The 21802-nt window shown below is 36.8% G+C and overlaps 1 long non-coding RNA gene across 1 annotated transcript in view; it reads left to right on the forward strand.

Annotated features, from left to right (window-relative positions):
- Nucleotides 1–21421, forward strand: part of LOC125167974 (uncharacterized) — a 28175-nt gene extending 6754 nt beyond the window's left edge. Inside the window, exon 3 of the long non-coding RNA XR_007153013.1 lies at nt 21114–21421. This is a non-coding gene — a long non-coding RNA (uncharacterized LOC125167974). The remainder of the gene's footprint in view (nt 1–21113) is intronic.
- The last annotated feature ends 381 nt before the right edge of the window (nt 21422–21802 follow it).

Below are 21802 nucleotides of genomic sequence, written 5' to 3' on the forward strand. Positions count from 1 at the left end.
ATAACATACAAAATTAGAATAATTATTATACAATAACAATGAGCAATCTCAAAATTATATTAAGAAACAATTTTACTTAAAATAAAATCAATTATATTTAGAAATAAATTTACTAAAAAATTTAAGCCTTAGCCACTAGTATGTAAAACACAAGATGAAAAATTTCATACATCTTAATAAAATGAGACATTCAGTATTCAAAAATATTAATACTTAATTTTATAAAGGTCACAGTATTCATAAGTGAATAAAATAATTCAATGCAATTCTTTTTTATAGTCCCAACTACCATTTTTTAAAAAATAGAATTTGGCCAACAGACCTTTATTACATACTGATATGTAACAGAAATCAAACAACCAAATCAATGGTGGAATATAAAAATAATTGGATGGCTTATCTTATAATTTTTGTTGTTGAAAGCAGGACATACAGTATGGAGTAGTGGATTTATGGTAAATACTTATTAAGTGTATTTGTGAACTCAGATTCCCCTATTGTATAAGTCTTGTGTGGAGATTTGTACTAGTCTAGATGAAAGTTATGCTAGGATTAATATTTGTTATTGCAATTATTACCCTGTGAGCACTAGATCATTCAAATTCTTTTCAGGTAACCTTGCCTTTATGTCTTGAACTTCTGTGATTTCTATTTGTTCTTCTTACAAGATATAGTCTGCTGAGTGCAATGGACTCACTATATTCTATTGTAATTGTACTCCATGCTTGCTCATGTAGTGCTAATGTTTTGTTTTTTCTTTTTTAATGTTCTCACTAAGTATCAATCTTGGTCAAAACTGTTTACTAGGGTGTTGGGACATTCACTCCAGACAGAATGCTTGTTCAAGGACAGGCCCTTCCTGCCCTTCCCCCAGAGGTAGAGGTGCTCTATTTATCTGCCTCTCTCTTACCAAGCTGAAAAGGACTTGCAAGAGTGCCTATGTAAATTAAGGCTTTGGTTTCCTTATGAGAGATGAATCTTTCTAGAGATTCAGGTGGTGCAAACCCCATGTTGTTACACATGCCCCCTCCAGGGGCTCATTAAAAACTTTCAATTCAATTTTAGTAGTTTATATGACCTTCTGGGTGCAAATTTTGGGTCCTGTATAACATGCAGTCTCTTATTTCCTCAAATGCAATGTTAGTTGCCTGCCCTGAGACCTCAGTTATCTTATGTATTCAGGAAAAGTTATTAATTTGCAGTTTTTAAAGATTTATTCTTGTTGAAAGTGTGGGAACAACTCTTTATGCCAGTTCTGACCATTAATAAATTAAAACCAATAATTATTTTAAATATCTTCTTCAATTTCATAGAGACAATTCATTTTAGAACTATATCGGTGCTGCTCTAGCTGTGCTAATATCTCTTTAGACATTTTCCTTATTTGCATGAGTTTATCTCTCCATTTAAATGCAGGTTTAATTCCTTGTTAATCTAATAGCCTGCTGCTCTACTTTATTATAGTTGATTTACTTCACTAAGTTATTTTTAACCTTTTTCAAATATTTAAACCATTAGTGTGTGTGGTTACTGGAGATCAGCTTATAAGTTAACATGTCTCCTCAACCAATGATTTATGGTTTCAACCCTGAACCACGTCATTCCTGAAGTCAAATCATCCTTTAGAATGCATTTATTTATTTTACTTTTCAGTGGCTATTCACTGATAATATTCTCTATGTCACTAGAATTTTAGGCCTTATGGATCTGAACACACAGTGAACTATATGGATAGCCATGTTACTTGGCCTCTTGAGGGTGCAGTTCCTTAGTGAAAAAAAAAAAAATATATATATATATATTACCTTTCTGTGATTTTCAACCCAGATTAATCACCTTGAAATATGAGCCAGAGTTGAGTGATTATTAAGAATGTACACTTACTCATGTAAATAAAGGAATTTTGATAAATTTTCAATTTTATAGAAAAACATAGAAATACATTTTCTGATACAAATATCAGAGGGAAAATCAAAATAACATTATAATAAAGAATAACAATTAACTGATAATCATGTATATATTATATATTTGTATATATATGTATGTATATATGTATAGTATGATCCACCTTCCTATGCAAAATCATTTGCTTTTAAACTCTCATCAGTTATGTTTTTATTTTCCCTATACACTCATTGGAAACTCTGTCTTTGTTTTATATATTTAGTATATATTATGTGGCCTTTTTTATGGTACAATGCACATAAAAGACACCACTGTGACCATTTAAAAATGTACAGTTCAATGCATTTCAATATAGTAAGTTGTACAACCATCAGCTTCTTTGACACATAAAACATGACTCACAACCAACAAACAGTCATTCCCTATTCCTCCCTCCATATTGTCTCTGGCATCACTAATCTGCCTTCTCTCCCTATTCATTTGCCTTTTCTGGACATTTGATATAAATTGAATTGCACAATATATGGCAATTATTATCTGGCTTATTTCACTTAACATTTTTGAAGTTTATCCATGTTGTGGCATCTCTCAGTACTTCATTAATCTTTGTGGTGGAGCAATTTTCCTTTGTATTAATCTATTACATATGAAGACTTAGGTTGTTTCCTTTTGATTGTTGTGAAAAAAGTTCTGTAAATATCTGTGCACGTTTTGAGCAAATATTCTTTCACTTCTTTGTGTATACCAAGTAGTGAAATACTGGGTTACATAGTCTTAACTTATTAGGAAACCACCAGGGTGGTTTGCATACCTTTTGCACAATTTTGATTTTTTTTAATGTTTATTTATTTTTGAGAGACAGAGCATGGGTAGGGGAGGGGCATAGAGAGAGGGAGACACAGAATCTGAAGCAGGCTCCAGGCTCTGAGCTGTCAGTACAGAGCCTGTTGTGGGGCTTGAACCCACAAGATGTGAGATCATGACCCGAGGTGAAGTTGGATGTTTAACCAGCTGAGCCACCCAGGTGCCTCTTTGCACAATTTTACATCCACACCAGCAAGTATAGGGTTATGAATTTATCCACAACAATGACAATTTTATCTTCCTTTTCAATTATAGACATTTTAGAGAGTATGAAGTGGCAGGTAAGTGTTTTTATTAGAGCTGTATGGGGAGGAGCCAAGATGGCAGAACACCAGGGAAGTTTTTTTGTGTGTCCCGTGTCCATGAAACAGCCATACCAACACTAAACCATCCTACAAACCTATAAAACTGAGTGGAAGATAAACACAACAATCTGCACAACCTGAACCACAGAATTCAACAGGTATGTGGCACAGAGAGGTGAACTTGGGGAGAGAGAAGCCAACGGCGGGCAAGGAGCTGTTTTTGCAGGCAGAGAGAGGACAGAGACTGGGGGGGGGCATAATATGGGTAAAGTACCCCTCCCCAAAAGCAGCTGGAGAGAAAGTGGAAAATTGGAAACAGCCACAGGGACTAAAGTAAAAAGGGAGAAAGGAGAGGGTTTAAATTCCTTTAAGACTGTAAACAAGGGGAGCACAGTCTGCAACTCCACAGCTTGATACCTGGTGGTGCTCTGGGGGAAAGGATGAATCCACAGGAACAGAGTGGGGTCCAGGAGGTTCTCAGATCACACAGGGAAAAGGGGCTTCACTGCTGGAAGGACATTTGGTAGAGACTGTTGAAGCCACCTTGTTCCAGCAGACCCCAGAAAATGGCCACATTCGCTGGTGCTGGAACAAGGTCATTAAGGGTGAAGCCTTAAAATCAGATGTGTGTTGTGATTTTCCATAATCCCTGAAAAGCTGTTGCTACACTATCTCACAAACTTTTTCTGGGGCTGGCTGGTACCTGGCCACAGTCTCAGGGACCTGGCAGCAGTAGGGTCCCGCAAGTGTTCCTGGGTGCAGCCGGCATTTGGCCATTGCTCAGTGAGACTGTCCCACAGAGGGGCAGAATGGGTCAAAGCTGCAGTCCTTCAGAAGTAAGAGGCTGGAGAAAACAGCTGCATCTGAGACAAAACTTGGGAGAGAGGTACTGCTTGGGGCTTGGTCACGGACAGTGAAGAAGCAGGGAGTTGACAAAAGCTGAAGAGAGAGGATGGGTGCACGATTGTTGATCGGGGAGAACAAAGTTTGGATACTAGAGACTGGGTAGCTGGGTGACGCCATTTTCACCACTCCTTTCACCTTACACCTACTAGCCCTGCAACAATCCACCCCAGTAGGCTAGCAGCACCATCTAGTGGAGAATGGAGCCTTTACACTAAGGCCTGCCCAACTGGCCAACCTCACTCTTCAAGAACACAAGTCTCACCACCTACTTAGTTTATGAACTATAAAGTGCTACATAGTCTGACTCCTAGGGGAAAACGAAGTAATTTCAGTGCTATTTCAATCTTTTAGCAGGTCCATCTATTCAATTTTATTTCAATTTTCTCCTTTACACTACTTTTCATTTTCTTGAATACAGAAAGAGAAAAATTCTTTTTCACATTCAATTTTTATTAAAAATATTTTTCTTTAAAATGTTTTATTATATAATAAGAATACTAACTGGAGTCAAAAATAGATTAGAATCCCTTTCTGAAGAGATAAAAGAAGTAAAACCATAGCCAGAATGAAATTAAAAATGTTATAACTGAGCTGCAATCATGGATGGATGCTGTGGCAGCAAAAATGGATGAGGCAGAACAGAGAATCAGTGATATCAAGGAAAAAGTTATAGAGAATAATGAAGCAGAAAAAAAGAGGGAGATAAAGGCAAAAGAGCACGATCTAAGAATTAGAGAAATCAGTGACTCATTAAAAAGGAACAACATCATACGGGTCCCAGAAGAGGAAGAGAGAAATAGGGGTAGAAGGTTTATGTGAGTAAATCATAGCAGAAAACTTTCCTAACCTGGGGAAAGATACAGACATCAAAATCCAGGAAGCACAGAGGACCCCCATTAGATTCAACAAAAACCGACCATCAACAAGGAATATCATAGTCAAATTCACAAAATACTCAGGCAAGGAGAGAATCATGAATGCAGCAAGGGAAAAAGTCCCTAACCTAAAAGGGAAGACAGATCAGGTTTGCAGCAGACCTATCCAGAGAAACTTGGCAGGCCATAAAGGAGTGGCAAGATATATTCAGTGTGCTGAATCAGAAAAAATATGCAGCCAAGAATTCTTTATCCAGCAAGGCTGTCATTCAAAATAGAAGAAGAGATGAAAAGTTTCCCAGACAAACAAAAATTAAAGGAGTTTGTGACCACTAAACCAGCCCTGCAAGAAATTTTAAGGTGGACTCTCTGAGGGGAGAAAAGATAAATATATACCAAAAGCTACAAAGCTTAGAAAGGGCTTACTTCACTTAGCACAATATCCTTAATAGAAAGGATACAAATTATATACAATTTTAATACATGCAAAAAGAGCATTTGAGAAAGTACAACATCCATTAATGGTAATAACCCACAACAATGTAGGTTTAGAGGGATCATATCTCAAGGAAATAAAGGCCATGGATGAAAAATACCACAGTTAACCTCATACTCAGTGGGGGAAAAAATTAAAGCTTTTTCCCTAAGGTCAGGAATAAGACAAGAATATTCACCCAAATCCTTTTAATTCTATATAGTACTAGAAATCCTAACCACAGCAATCAGATAAAAAATAAATAAATAAAATAAAGTTCTCCAAATCAGTAGGAAGAGGTAAAACTTCCACTATTTGCACCTAACATGATATTATGTATGGAAAACCCTGAAGACTGAACAAACACATACAGAAAAGTACTATAACTGGTAAATTCAGTAAAGTCACAGGATACAAAATAAATAGTCAGAAATCAGTTACATTTCTAAACACTAATAATGTCTCAGCAGATATATAAATACCTAAAAATGTAGATATATAAGTACCTAAAAATAAACTTAACCATTAGCTAAAAGACCTTAATCTGAAGACTATTTAAAAAAAATTGAAAGAAAATGAAGACATAAAGAAATGGAAGATATTGTATGCTCATGGATTGGAAGAATAAATATTGTTAAAATGTCTAAACTACCCAAAGAAATACACACTTTCGATTAAATCCCTATGACATTACCAATGGAATTTATCACAGACATATAACATATGTATGGAACCAAAAAACACCCCAGAAAGCCAAAGTAACCTTGAAAAAGAAAAACAAAACTGGAAGTGTCACAATTCCAGACTTCAAGTTATACTACAAATCTGTGGTAAATTAAACAGTATGCTATTGGCAGAAGAGTAGACACTTAGATCAATGAAACAGAAAATAAAATCCAGAATAAAATCCACAATTATGTTGTCAATTAATCTTCAACAAAGAAAGAAGAATATCCAATGGTAAAAAAAGACAGTCTCTTCAACAACACCAACAAATGGTATTGGGAAAACTAGACAGCCACATACAAATGATAAAACTGGAACAATTTCTTACACCATACACATAAACTCAAAATAGACTAGGTACCTAAATGTAAGACCTAAAGTCATAAACATACTAGAGGGGAACAGGCAGTAATTTATCTGACATTAAATATAGCAAAATCTTTCTAGATATGCCTTCTGAGGCAAGAGAAACAAAGGCAAAAATAAACAATTTAGATCACATCAAAATAAAAAGCTTCTGGTGCACCTGGTGAGCTCAGTCAGTTAAGTGTCTGATTTTTTTTCCCCTCAGGTCATTGTCTCACATTTTGTAGGTTCAAGGCAGCATGGAGGCTGTTTGGGATTTTCTCTTTCTTCCCTCACTCTCCATTCCCTCCCCCACCCCATATAAATAAATAAACTTTAAATATATATATAAAAAACTTCATAGGGAAGAAAACAATCAATAAAACTGAAAGGCAAACTTCAGAATGGGAGGTGATATTTGCAAATGACATATCAATAAAGTATTAGTAACAAAAATATATAAAGAAGTGATTAAGTCAATGGCTGAAAAAAATCCAATTTTAAAAGAGTGGAATAAATAGACATTTATCCAAAAAAGACATCCACATGACCAATAGCTATATGAAAATTTGATTAACATTAGTCATCATCAGGGAAATGCAAATAGAAACTACAATGAGATATTACCTCACACCTCTCAGAATGGGTAAAATTAAGAAATAAAACACATAAGAGAAAAAAAAGAAACGTGTTGGTGAGGATGTGGAGAAAAAGGGACCCTCTTGCACTGAAAACTGGTTCAGCCACTGTGAAAACAGTATGGAGATTCCTCAACTAGTCAAAAATAGAAACACACTCCATTTCAATAATCACAGTACAAAATATTTACACACAGAATACAAAACACAGTTATTCAAAGGGATTATTGCGACCCAATGTTTATGGAAGCTTTGTTTGAAATTGCCAAATTATAGAAGCATCCCAAATGTCCACGGACAGATGCAAGGAATAAACAAGATGTTCTATATATGTATATAAAATGAAATATTATTCATCCATGAAAATAATGAAATCTTGCTATTTGCAATGACGTGGATGGAGCCAGAGAATATTGTGCTAAGCAAAATAAGTGAGACAGAGGAAAACAATACCATATCATTTCACTCATATGTGGAATTTTAAGAAAAAATAAAGGAAGAAAAAAAGAAAACAGAAAGAGGGATAAACCGAGAAACAGACTCAGAACTACAGAGAAGAAACTGACCATTAACAAAGGGAAAAGGGGTGAGGTGGATGATTGAACTAGGTGTGACTTCGTCATGATAAGCAGTGAATAATGTATGGAATTGTTGAGTTAATATATTCCACAATTGAAACTAATATAACACTCTATGTTAACTACACTGGAATTAAAAAAAAAGATCCATTCATGATGTTACCTAAAGCAAAGTTGTCCCCCTTTTAGTTTTTATTCAAATTTCAGTTAGTTTTCAGATAGTGTAATACTAGTCTCAGTTGTACAATATAGTGATTCAACACTTTCATACAACACCTGGTGCTCAACACAATAAATGCACTCTTTAATAACCATCACCTATTTAATCCATCTGACTATCCACTTCCCCTCTGGTAATCATGTTTGTTTTCTTTAGTTAAGAGTATATTTCTGGTTTGCCTCACTCTCTCTCTTTTTGTCCTTTGTCCTTTGTTGCTTCTTAAATTCCATGCATGAGTGAAAGCATATGGTATTTTCTCTGATTGACTTATTTTGCTTTGCATAATACACTCTATTTCCAACAAAGTTGCAAATGGCAAGATTTCATTCTTTTTGATGTCTGACTAAAATACCACTTTATCTTTATCCATTGATCACTACGTGGACAGTTTTTTGGTTTCCATAATTTGGCTATTGCAGATAATACTGATATAAGCCACAAGGTACATATATCCTCTGAATCAATGTTTTTAAATTATTATTATTCTTTGGATAGATGACTGGTAATGAAATTGCTGGATCATAGAATCATTCCATTTTTAATTTTTTGAGGAACTTTCATACTGTGTTGCACAATGGCTGCACCAGGTTGCATTCCTGGTGGTAGTGCAAGGGGTCTCCCCTTTCTCCACATCCTTGCCAGCACCTGTTGCAGAGGGAGGCAGAGAGAGATTCCCAAATAGGCTCCATGTTCAGCGTGGGGTCTGACACAGGACTTGAGCCTAAATCAAGAGTTGGAAGCTCAATCAATTGAGTCACCCAAGACCCCTCTCCTCCAGGATTTTAATGGTCTCTGGCCCCACACTTAGGTATATTGCCTATATTTTGTGTTTAGTGTAAGAAAGTGGTCCAGTTTAATTATTTTGTGTGTTTCTGTCCAGTTTTCCCAGCATCGTTTGTTGAGAAATAGCCCTTTTTCGAATGAATATTTTTTCCTGATTTGGGGAAGATTAACTGACTACATAAATGCCATATCATTTCTGTTTTTTTTTAAATTCTGTTTAAAAATCTATGAGTCTATGAGTCTATTTTAATGGTAACACCATAATCCTTTAATCACTAGAGCTTTGTAGTACAACTTGAAGTTTGGAATTGTGATGCCTCTAGCTTTGCTTTACGTTTATAGGTTGCCTTGGCTATTTGGCGTCTTTTGTGGTTCCACACAAATTTTAGGATTTTGTTTTTTGTTGTAGCACTTTGAAAAATGCTCTTGGTGTTTTGACAGGTATTGCCTTAAATGTGTAGATTGCTTTGGGGAGCATGGAACCTATGAAAAAATATCAGTTTTTCTATTCCATGAGCATGGAATGGTTTTACATTTCTTTGTGTCTTCTTTAATTTCTTTTATCAGTATTTTATAGCTTTCAGAATAAAGTTTTTTCACCTCTTTGGTTAGGTATATTCTTAGGTATCTTAATGGTTTTGGTGCAGTCGTAAATGGGATTCATTACTTAATTTCTTTTTTGGTTGCTTCACTTTTGGTGTATGGATATGCAAGTTATTTCTGCACATTGATTTTGTACACTGAAACTTTACTGAATTCATGTATCAGTTTTAGCATTTTTTTGGTGTCAACTTTGGGTGCTGTATATACAGTATCATGTCATTGGCAAAGAGTGAAAACTTGATTTCTTCCTTACTGATTTGGATGTCTTTTATTTACGTTTGTTGTTGATTACTGTGGCTAAGACTTCTAATACTATGTTAAATAACATTGGTGAGAGTGGATATCCTTGTCTTTTCTTGATAATAGAGGAAAAGCTCTCAGGTTTTCCAATTGAGGATGATACTAGCTGTGGGTTTTTCATAGGCGGCTTTTAGTTTGTTTATTTTATTTTGTATGTTCCCTTTAACCCCACTTTTTTGAGGATTTTTTAACAAGAATGAATGTTGTATTTTGTCAAATGCTTTTTCTTCATCTATTGAAAGGATCATATGGTTCTTATCCTTTCTTTTATTAATGTGGTGTATCAATTTGATTGATTTGTGAATATTGAAACTCATTTTCAACCCATGAATAAATCACACTTGATCTTGGTAAATGATTTTGGTAGTTTTCTTTTATTAGTGGAGATTCTCTTTCATTTTAGAATCAAGATAATGCTGGCCTGCTAGAATGATTTTGGAAGTTTTCCTTATTTTTCTATTTTTTGAAATTTTGGAGAATAATAGGCATTAACTCTTCTTCATATATTTGGTAGAATTCACTTATGAAACCTTCAGGCACGGAACTTTTGTTAGGAGTTTTTTGAAAACTGATTCAATTTATTTGCAGCTATTTGTTTGAGTTTTCTATTTCTTCCTAAGTTATGGCAGTTTATATGTTTCTAGCAATATGTTCATTTCTTCCATATTGCCCAATTTGTTGGCATATAATTGCTCATACTACTCGCTTATTATTTGTATTTTTGTGGTGATGGTTGTGATCTTTTCTCTTTCATCCCTGATTATATTTAGTAGGGTCATTCCGTTTTTCTTTGTGATCAATTTGGCTAACAAGTTATCAATTTTGTTAATTATTTCAAAGAACCAGCTCCTGGTTTCATTGATATGTTCTATTGTTCTATTTTTCTTCATTTCAATATCATTGATTTTTGCTCTAATCTTTATCGTTTCCCTTCTTCTGCTGTTTTGGCCTATATTTGCTGTTCTTTTTACAGCTCCTTTAAGTGTAATGCTAGGTTATATATTTGAGACTTTTCTTCCTTCTTTAGGAAGACCTGGATTGCAATAATTCACTCTTATGACCACCTTTCCTGCATCCCAGAGGTTTTGAACTGTCAGGTTTTCATTTTCATTGCTGTCCATGTGCCTTCAATTTCCTCTTTAATTTCTTTTTTAACCAAATCATTCTATAGTAAGAAGTAATCTCCAAATAGTCATTGTCTTTCTAAATTTTTTTTCTTGTGGTTGATTTTGGGTTTCATAGAATTGTGTTCTAAAATATATAATGTATGATCTCAATCATTTTGTACTTGTTGAGGGTTCATTTGTGACCTTGTATGTGATCTATCCATGTGCACTCAAGAAGAGTGTGTATTCTGCTTTAGGATGAAATGTTCTGAATAGATCTGTTAAGTCCATCCAGTCCAGTGTGTAATTTAAAACCATTGTTTCTTCATTGATTTTCTGCTTACATTGTATGTCCATTGCTGTGAGCAGGGTGTTGAAGTCCCCTACTATTATGGTATTATTATCAGTAAGTTTCTGCATGTTTTTGATTAATTGATTTATATATTTATATTCTCTCATATTTGGAGCATAAATATTTATAATTGTTAGATCTTAGTGGAAAGACCGCTTAATTATAATATAATGACCTTCTCCATCTCTTTTTACAGTTTTAATTTAAAATCTAGTTTGTCTGATATAAGTATGGCTACTGCAGATTTATTTTGACCACCATTAGCATGCTAGATGGTTCTCCATCCCCTTACTTTCTGTCTGCAGCTGCCTTTAGATCTAAAATGAGTCTCTTGTAAGCAGCATATAGAGGGTCTTGTTGTCTTATCCATTTTAATACCTATGTCTTCTGATTGGAACATTAAGTCCATTTACATTTGCTTTTTTAATTCTTTTTATTCATTTTTGCGAGACAGAAAGAGAAAGAGCATAAGTGGAGGGGGCATACAGAGTAGGGAGACATAAAATCTTAAGCAGGCTCCAGACTCTGAGCTGTCAGCACAGAGCCCGACACAAGGATTGAACCCATGGACCATGAGATCGTGACCTGAGCTGAAGTCAAACGCTTAACTGACTAAGTCACCCAGGTACCACTTAGTCCATTTACGGTTAGAGTGAGTCCCGAAATATATGAATTTAATGGCATTGTTGTTGCCTGTGTAGTTGGTGTTTCTGGTGATGACTGGTTTTTTCTAGTCTGTGTTGCTTTTGGCCTTTTTTTGTGTTTTGTTTCATCTTTTCTCCACCCAAAGAGTCTCCCTTAAAATTTCCTGCAGACCTCGTTCACAAAGTCCTTTAATTTTTGCCTGTCTTGGAAATTTTATCCCTTCTATTTTTTTATTAAAAAATATTTTTATTAATCTTTATTTTTTAGAGAGAGAGAGACAGAGTGTGAGCCAGGGAGGGGCTGAGAGAGAGGGAAACACAGAATCTGAGGCAAACTCCAGGCTCTGAGCTGTAAGCACAGAGCCCGACATCAGGCTCAAACTCACAAACCATGAGATCATGACCTGAGCTGAAGTTGGACGTTTAAACAACTGAGACACCCTCATGCCCCACTCTCCTATTTTGAATGGCAGCCTTGCTGGATAAAAAATTCTTGGTTGCTTTCATTCTTTCTCATTGCCAAGTAGTATTTCATTGTATATATAGACCACATTTTTATCCATTCATTAGTTCATGGACATTTAGGCTCTTTCCATAATTTGGCTAACATTGAAAGTGCTGCTATAAACAAAATCATGCCATTTGCAGCAACATGGATGGAACTGGAAGATATTATGCTGACTGAAATAAATCAGTCAGAGAAAGACAGATATCATATGTTTTCACTCATATGTGAATCTTGAGTAACTTAAAAGAAGACCATGGGGGAAGGGATGGGGAAAAACTGTCACAAACAGAAAACAAAAAAAAATAGTTACAAATACAGAGAATGCTCTGAGGGTTTATGGGGGGGGGTGGTGGAGAGTGTAAAATGAGGGATGTGCATTGAAGAGGGCACTTGTTGAGGTGAGCACTAGGTGTTGTATTTAAGTGATGAACCACATGAATCTACCCTGAAAACCAAGAGCACACTTTATACACTGTACGTTAGCCAATTTGACAATAAATTATAAATAAATAAATAAATAAATAAATAAATAAATAAAAGTTTAAACCATCATTAAAAAAAAAGAATTCTTGGTTGCATATTTTTTCAATTCAGCACATTGAATATGTCTGCCAGTCTTTTCTGGCCTGCCAAGTTTCTGTGGGTAGGTCTGCTGCAAACTTGATCTGTCTTCCCTTGTAGGTTAAGGACTTTTTTTTTCCCTTGCTTCTTTTATACTTCTTTACTTGTCTGTGTATTTTGTGAATTTGACTATGATATGCCTTGGTGATGGCTGGATTTTGTTGCATCTAAGGGAAGTTCTTGATGTCTGTGTCTTTCCCCAAATTAGGAATTTTCTACTATAATTTGCTCACATGAACCTTCTGCTCCTTTCTCTCTCTTTTCACCTTCTGGGACTCCTATGGCTCAGATGTTATTCCTTTTTAACAAGGACTCTGAGTTCTCTAAGTCTTGCATCCTGACCTAATGCTTTTGTTTCCCTTTTATTCTGCTTCACTATTCTCCATGATTTTATCTTCTATATTGCTATTTCACTGCTCTGCTTCGTCCATCCTTGTCATTGTGGTATCCTTTTGAGATTGTATCTCAGTTATAGCATTTTTAATTTCAGGCATACAAGATTTTATTTCTCTTTTCTCTGCAGAAAAGGCTTCTCTGGTGTGTTTCATGCTTTTTTTTTTCCATCCCCAGCTGGTATTTTTATTATCATCGTTCTAAATTCTAAGTTCAGACATCTTGCTTGTATCTGTGTTGATTAATCCCCTGGCTGTCATTTCTTCCTGTGCTTTCTTTGGGTGTAAATTTCTTTGTTTTGTCATTTTGTAGGAAGAAAAAAATAAATGAAATAAAAAATAAAAGCTAAAAAATTAAAACAAAACAAAAATATCAAAAAGGAAGCTAGATCCAAGTGTTTTGGTCTGCTTGTTGAACAAAGTTTGATAGAATAGATTTAAAAAAAGAAGGGAAGGAAAAGAAAAAAAAAGAAGGAAAATTTTTAATTAAAATTATATAAATACAATAAATAAAGTAAATGAAGTAGAAAAAAATTAAAAATAAAAATCATGTAAAAAATTAAAAGTATTTTTTTCTCTTCCTGTACCCATGAAAGAGAAGGAAAATAAAGAGGTAAAAAAAAGAAAATTTAAGCAAAACAAAGGCAAAGAAAACAAATAATTGAACCAGCAAACAGAATGAAAACGGAATGAAATTATATCTAGTTTCCCCTATCCCTGGAACTATGAATCAGTCTATAATCCATAGACTAAGCAGGTGGTGTGACTTGTGCTGGTCTTCTGGGGGATTGCTTAGAGGGTGTAGGTGGGCAGAGCTTGGTGAAATAGCTCCATTCTCCACCAGGTGGCGCTGCTTAGCTTACTGGGTTGGATCAGAGTCCATGCAGGAGAGGTGGAAAGGGATTCACCCAGCTTCCTAAATCTCTGGGGCATGAATGTCCTGCTCTCACCAACCTGCAATCAAGCACCCCTCCTTTGTCTCAGGCATCCATCCACTCCTCATCTCTACTCTATCCATTTCCTCTCCCCATCTCTACATTGTCCATGTCCAAGCTGTCCCTCTACCAGGCAGAACCTCCTTCAAGAGTTTCATCTTGGATGGGATTGAGTTTCAAAAGCCCACACTTCAGAGACCCCCCCCCCCCAACTAGGACACATACTAACTTTTTGGGGGAGGGTCTCCCTCAGCAATGGGAAGGTGCTGGCTTGCCTCAGAAAACGTTCATGTGATTTCAGAGCAGTAGAGGTTTAGAGATTATGGCAAATCATAACATATAGCCAGCACCAGGTTTCTCCCTGCACTCTGGCACTTTTGTCCCAACACCACAAAACGTGTCTCCTCTCCAGGGTTCACTGGGACCTTTGCCTGTGCAGTGGCCAAATGGCTTCTACCAAATGCACACTAAGCAGGGAACCACTTCTCCCCCTGTGCCATATGGACTGTCAGACTGTGTTGCCTGCTCTTGGGGGTTTGCCTTACTTCCTCACTAGAGCACAGCCAGGCACTGAACTCTGAAACTTCAGACTCTGCACTCCCTTGTTTATAAAATCCTGGTGGTATTGAAACCTTCTCCACTCTCCCCATCATTGATTTTGGTGAACAGATTTCTTGTTCAGTCCCCTGCGAGTGTTTTCACTCTTTCTCTCCAGCTACTTTTGAGGGTAATGCTTTTACTGCCTAAACCCGATGGGCTGCACTCTCCCCTTTTCTTGTTTTCTCTCTGTCTTCACTCTGCATAAATGCCTCTCTACCCTCTGTGGCTTTTCTATCCCCCAGTTCACCTCTCCACATTGTGTGCCTTCTGAGTTCTGTGACTCAGTTTATGCACATTGGTTGCATTAATCCTCAGATCAATTTTGTAGGTGTTCAAAAATGGTTTGATACTGATCTAGCTGCATTTCAGGGATGAGACAAGCTCAGGGTCTCCATGCTGTTCTACCATCTCAGCACCCCTTTCCATCCTTCTGTTTTGACTGACTTGCTAGGTAGGGTATTCTTGGCTACATTTTTTTTCCATTCAGGACATTGAATATATCTTGTCACTCCTTTCTGGCTTGCCAAGTTTCTGTGGACAGCTCTCCTATGAATATTATCTGACTTCCCTTGTAGTTTAAGGATTATTTTCCCCCTGGCGTTTACAGGATTCATTCTTTATCTGTATAATTTGTGAATTTGACTATGATATGTTTTGGCCAGCTTTTGTTGAATTTAATGGGGGTTCTCTGTTTTTTTTTTTTTTTTTTTTTTTTGGACTTCGGTGTCTTTGTCCTTCCCCAGATTAGGGACATTTTCCACTACAATATGCTCACATAAACCTTCTGCCCCTTTATCTCTGTCTTCATTTTCTGGGACTCCTTTGAAAGGTATTGTTATTACATTTTAATACATTATTGATTTTCCTAAGTTTGACTTCCTGATCTCACCTTTGTTTCCTTATTTTCAGCTTTACTATTTTTCATAAATATATCTTCCACATCACTAATTTGCTTCTCTGCCTACTCCATCCTTGCTTTTATGGCCTCCATTTGGGTTTGCGTCTTGGTTTTGACATTTTTAATTTTGGCCTGACTATATTTTTGTGTTTTTTTGCAGAGAGGGATTCTCTGATGTCTTCTATGCTTTTTATAGATGTAGTCCATTTAAATTCAGAGTAATTATCAATACATAATAGTGTTATTGTATTACCTGGAAAGTTGCTGTTTAGGGAGATTCTCTCTGTACCTTTTTAGTTTTTTTTGTTTTTGTTTTGTTTTGTTTTGTTTTGTTTTGTTTTTTTGCTTTTGTATTTTCTTCACCACTCAAAGAGTCCCATTTAATATTTCTTGCAGAGGTGGTTTAGTGGTCATGAATTCCTTCAGTTTTTGTTTGTTTGAGAAATTATTTTATCTCTCCTTCTATTCTGACTGACAGTAATGCTGGATAAAGTATTTTTGGCTGCAGATTTTCCCCCTTATCTCGTTGAATATATCTTGCCTTTTTTTTCTGGCCTGCTAGGTGTCTGTGGAGAGATCTGCTGCTAAACTGATTTATCTTCCTTTGTAGTTTAGAGATTCCCTTTTTTCTTTATACTTTCAGAATTCTTTTATTATCTCTATATTTTGAAAATTTTGCTATGCTATGTCTTGGTGTTGGCCGGGTTTTATTGAATTTGATGGGAGTTATTGGTGCCTCCTGGATTAGATGTTTGCTTTCTTCCCCAGATTAGGGAAGTTTCCAGCTATAATTTGCTCAAATAAACCTTCTTCCCCCTTTACCTTTTCTTCATCTGTGTCTCTTATGATACAAATGTTATTATGCTTTATGTATTTGCTCAATTTGCTAAGTTTACATTAGTGACACAATAATTTTCTCCTCTTCTTTTCAGCTTTATTATTTTCCATAATTTTATCTTCTATATGTCTGATTTGATTTCTCTGCTTCTTACCTCCTTGTTGTCATTACATACAATCAGTTTTGCATCTCAGTTACAAAAAATTTTTTTTGACCTGACTAGTTTTTAGTTCTTTAATGTCTGCACTAAGTGATTTTCTACTATTTTCTAGCCTTTTCTAAAGCCTAGATCATATCCTTATGATTGCTGTTTTGAATTCTGGTTCATATCCCTGGCCATGACCTCTTCTTGTTCTTTCTTTGAGGTAAATTTCTACTTCATCTTTTGTCATTTTTTTCTAGGGTACTGTGGTGTGTGTGTGTGTGTGTGTGTGTGTGTGTGTGTTGGCAAGCCTGTTGTATTTAATGTTCCTGAGAGTAATATCCGTATTATCAAGAGGCCCTATACTGTCCAGGGCCTAGCACCTCAGGAAGTGTTTCAGAGTGTGCACTCTCTTGTGTTTGGTCTTTCTTTCCCTCAGGTCAGTCCTCTGCAGAATGTCTCTTTGCCTGTAGTAGGGAGTGTGTGGGTCTTGTCCAGGTTTGGGCATTTTGACTAGGTGTGCTTGCACTGTTTGCTAAAACAAGCTTGATCTTATTTCCGGTACAGGTGAAGCTTTGCAGCAATGATCATTATCTTAGTGTATATGAGAGGTTTATGCTGGTATTCTGGGGGAGAAGCTGGCTGTGCTCATTTTCAGGCTGTCTTTCTCTAGGAAGGATGCACCTTCCATGATGTGCCTTCTTTACTCCTCCTAGTTCTGCAGTTTGTTCTCTCAGGATTCAGATAGATTTCTTGGGTGTTCAGAATGATTTGGTGTTTATCTTGATGTGTTAGAGTGATGAAGAAAGCTGAGAGTTCCTCTACTGCTTATCCAGCTTAATTTTCCTCTTTCTTTTATGTTTGTTATCAGTAGTTTTATATGACTGGGTACTTCCATGTTAGGTGTGTAAATATTTACTATTGTTGGATCTTCTTGTTTATCCCCTTTATGACTATATAGTGCTCTTATTAATCCCTTGTTAGAGTCTTTGGTTAAACCCCAGTTTGTCTGATATTAGTATTACTACTAAAGGTTTCTTTTGACAAACATTTTCATGATGAATATTTCTCCATGGCCTCACTTTCAATGTGCAGTTATCTTTAGGTCTAAAATGAGTCTCCTGCTATAGATGCTGGAGAGGATGTGGAGAAACAGGAACCCTCTTGCACTGTTGGTGGGAATGCATACTGGTGCAGCTGCTCTGGAAAACAGTGTGGAGGTTCCTCAAAAAATTAAAAATAAACCTACCCTATGACCCAGCAGTAGCACTGCTAGGAATTTACCCAAGGGATACAGGAGTACTGATGCATAGGGACACTTGTACCCCAATGTTTATAATAGCACTCTCAACAATAGCTGAATTATGCAAAGAGCCTAAATGTCCATCAACTGATGAATGGATAAAGAAATTGTGGTTTATATACATAATGGAGTGCTATGTGGCAATGAGAAAGAATGAAATATGCCCCTTTGTAGCAACGTGGATGGAACTGGAGACTGTTATGCTAAGTGAAATAAGCCATACAGAGAAAGACAGATACCATATGGTTTCACTCTTATGTGGATCCTGAGAAACTTAACAGAAACCCATGGGGGAGGGGAAGGAAAAAAAAAAGAGGTTAGAGTGGGAGAGAGCCAAAGCATAAGAGACTCTTAAAAATGGAGAACAAACTGAGCATTGATGGGGGGTGAGAGGGAGGGGAGGGTGGGTGATGGGTATTGGGGGACATCTTTTGGGATGAGCACTGGGTGTTGTATGGAAACCAATTTGACAATAAATTTCATATATTAAAAAAATTAAAAAAAATAACATAAAATGAGTCTCCTGTAGGCAACAAATAGATTGGCCTTTTTCAAATACATTTTTACACTCTATGTCTTTTTTTTTAAATGTTTATTTATTTATTTTGAGAGAGAGAGAGAGAAAGCACAAGTCATGGAGTGGCAGAGTGAGAGAGAATCCCAAGTAGGCTGTATGCTCAGCACAGAGTCCAATGCAGGGCTTGATATCACAACCATGAGATCATTCCTGAGCCAAATTCAAGAGTTGGCCCAACTGTCTGAGCCACCCAGGCACCTGCTGTGTCTTTTTATTGGAGCATTAGTGAGTTTATATTCACAATAATTATTGATTCGTATTTATTTCCATATTATTACTTGTTATATTATTGTTTCCAGAGATTTTCTCTGATTCTTTCTTGTCTTTATCACTTCTGATCTTTCTTTTCCACTCAAAGAGTCCTTTTTATATTTCTTGAAGTACTTTATTTAAAGGTCACAAACTCCTTTAGTTTTTGTTGTCTTGAAAATTCTTTATGTCTCCTTGTATTCTGAATGTCAGCCTTTTGGGATAGACTATTCTTGATTGGAAAATTTTTCTATTCTGCATATTGAATATATCATGCCACTACCCTATGTTTTGCCAAGTTTTCTGTGGTGACATCTGTTGCTAGCCTTATGGGTCTTCTCTTGTAAGTAAGAGTTATCTTTTGTCCTGGTGCTTTTAGGATTTTTCTTTATCACTATATTTTGCCAATTTAATTAAAATGTGTCTTGGTGGGGCGCCTGGGTGGCTCAGTCGGTTAAGCGGCCGACTTCGGCTCAGGTCACGATCTCGCCGTCCGTGAGTTCGAGCCCCGCGTGGGGCTCTGTGCTGACATCTCAGAGCCTGGAGCCTGTTTCGGATTCTGTGTCTCCCTCTCTCTCTGCCCCTCCCCTGTTCATGCTCTGTCTCTCTCTGTCTCAAAAATAAATAAACGTTAAAATGTGTCTTGGTGTTGGCCTACTTTTGTTGAAATTGATGGGGGTTCCTGTGCCTCCTGAATTTGGATGTCTGTTTCCTTCCCAGGTTAGGGAAGTTTTTGCCTATTATTTCTTCAAATACCTTTTCTGTCCCCTTTTTTCTCTCTCTTCATCTGGGATTTCTATAATACAAATATCATTATGTTTGATGGAGTCACTGAGTTCCCTAAGTCTACCCTCATGACTCATATTTCTTCTTTCTCTCTTTTGTTCACATTCAATATTTTCCTTTTTTTTTTTTGTCTAAGTCACTAATCCATTTTTCTTTTAATTTTTCCAGTCTGATGTTCATTGCATCAAGCTAACTGATGCTTTTTTGACTTATCTATCTTTATGGTAAGAGTCTCACTGATGATTTTTATTCTTTTCTAAATTCCAGTGAGTATATTTATGAATATTGCTTTAAATTGTCCATCAAGAATGTTATATGTGTTATGCTTAAATGTCTGGCTATGAATTTATCTTGGTATTCCACTTTGGATGAATTCCTCTGTTTTGACATTTTGTCTAAGTCTATGTCTTCTTCTCTGAAGAAAGCCAGTTACATTGCCTGCTTTTGTGAGTAATGACCTTATGAAGAATAGGTCATGTCGTGTCTAGGCCAGATGATTCATGGAGTAGATCTGGTGAGTGATGTGTGTCTCTCCTGTTGTGTTTTCATTGCTCTATCCTTTAGGCTAGTTGTCTACAGAGGGCCTGCTTGCCTGCAGTGTGAATTTTGGTCCCTGGCCTGCATGCTGTGAATTTTAACTAGGTGTTCTCTGGTATGCTTGTGAAATAAGACCTGACACCACCTCCATAAGAACTGAGGCCTTTCAGAACTCTCTGGTTAGGGATGTGGTGTGAACAGGGGTTTGTGCTAGTCTTCTGAGGGAAGGTCCTACCATGCTGGCACTGGACAAGTTTGACTGAGAAGGGCAGTCCCACTAAAGCACATGGCTCTGGGTCTTGAGGTAAGTAAGTAAAGTAGCCAGTGTCAGTGCCACAATGCTTCTTGTGAGTGGCTCTGTGTTTATGCTGAGGGACAGGGAAAAAATGGTTCCAGCAACTCTTTTATTCCTAGAAAGACATCTCCATGAATTCTGCTTCTCTGATACATGCTCCAAGAAAAGCAAATTATCTCCCTCTGTGTTTCCCAATGGTTTTTCTGATCACTGTTTTTTGTTTCAATGCTGTCTGCCCCTGGGTTGTTTGCCTGACTTTTCTCCAGGAGTAGACAAGTGCCCTTGGGGCTCTATTGTAGCCTAGCCTGCTGCCCTTTAAAAAGTCAGGCTTTCTTCCTTGCTGATTGCAAGAACTCATGAAATTCAGCCCCTCTCATTTTTCAAACCAGAGTCCTTGGGAAAATATTCTGCTTGTGCTTTTGCCTGTGTGCTTCTCTCTCTGTCTCAACTGTCTCCATGATCTTGGCTCTGTTCCCTCCACAAAATCCATGGTCCATTTCTTCCCTAAACCATGTCTCCATTCTTCCTACCTTACTTGATGTGGCCTCTTCTCTCCCTTTAGTTCTGGACTTTGTTCTGTTAGTCTTCAGGTCAATTTATGGTGGGTTTATGATGAATAATAGTTATCTAGTTGTGTTCATTGGACAAGACAAGCCTAGGGTCCTCTTATTCTGCCACCATTTTCCTTTCCCCTGTAAATAATACTTACATTAATATATAGAATTTATAAAACCAAAAATGTTAAAAGAGTGAAATGATATTACTTGTTTGCCAATGCTTTTAATGCTTGCTATCTTTATGTAGTCTTCAACCACAACAGCCACCTGGAACTGAGGGATTCTTGAGGCTGGGAGGTGATACACATTCCAAGGCTGGAGTTCCAATGGTCATGTGGATGCTTCAGTTTTGGACTCCCTATTTTAGCTGTCTTTTTACCCTATTGTGTATTAAACAACTTCAGTATTGGATTTTCTGCTCCCTGAAGCCATGCCTAGTTCTCACTGATACAAAGAGAGCTAATACCACCTGCTTCAGGGTGTGGCTCCAAGGATCAGTCAAGAATCTGTGAAATACTTGGCCAGCAGATGCATGTGCAAGGACATCACAATTTCATTTCCACCAGAGTAAATGAGCATGTGAATGTTGGGCTCAGCCATGTATTTTCTTTCCTACACTCTAGTAAACTCAAGAATTCTACTATTCTGTCATTTATAAAAAGACTTTGATGAAAGCTTACTGTCACAGTCCTACTGGGCCTCATGATGCACCAAGAAAAAAAATCATTAGAAAAAATGACTTATTATTTATTTATTTAAATGTTTATTTAATTTGTAAAGAGAGAGAGCACAAATGGGGGAAGGGCAGAGAGAAGCAGACAGAGGATCTAAAGTGGGCTCTGCACTGACAATAGCGAGTCTGATGTAGGGCTCGAATTCATGAACCACGAGTTCATGACCTCAGCTGAAGTTGGACACTCAACCAACTGAGCCACC

The sequence above is a fragment of the Prionailurus viverrinus genome, chromosome A1, assembly GCF_022837055.1.
Source record: "Prionailurus viverrinus isolate Anna chromosome A1, UM_Priviv_1.0, whole genome shotgun sequence".
Classification (NCBI taxonomy): Eukaryota; Metazoa; Chordata; class Mammalia; order Carnivora; family Felidae; genus Prionailurus; species Prionailurus viverrinus.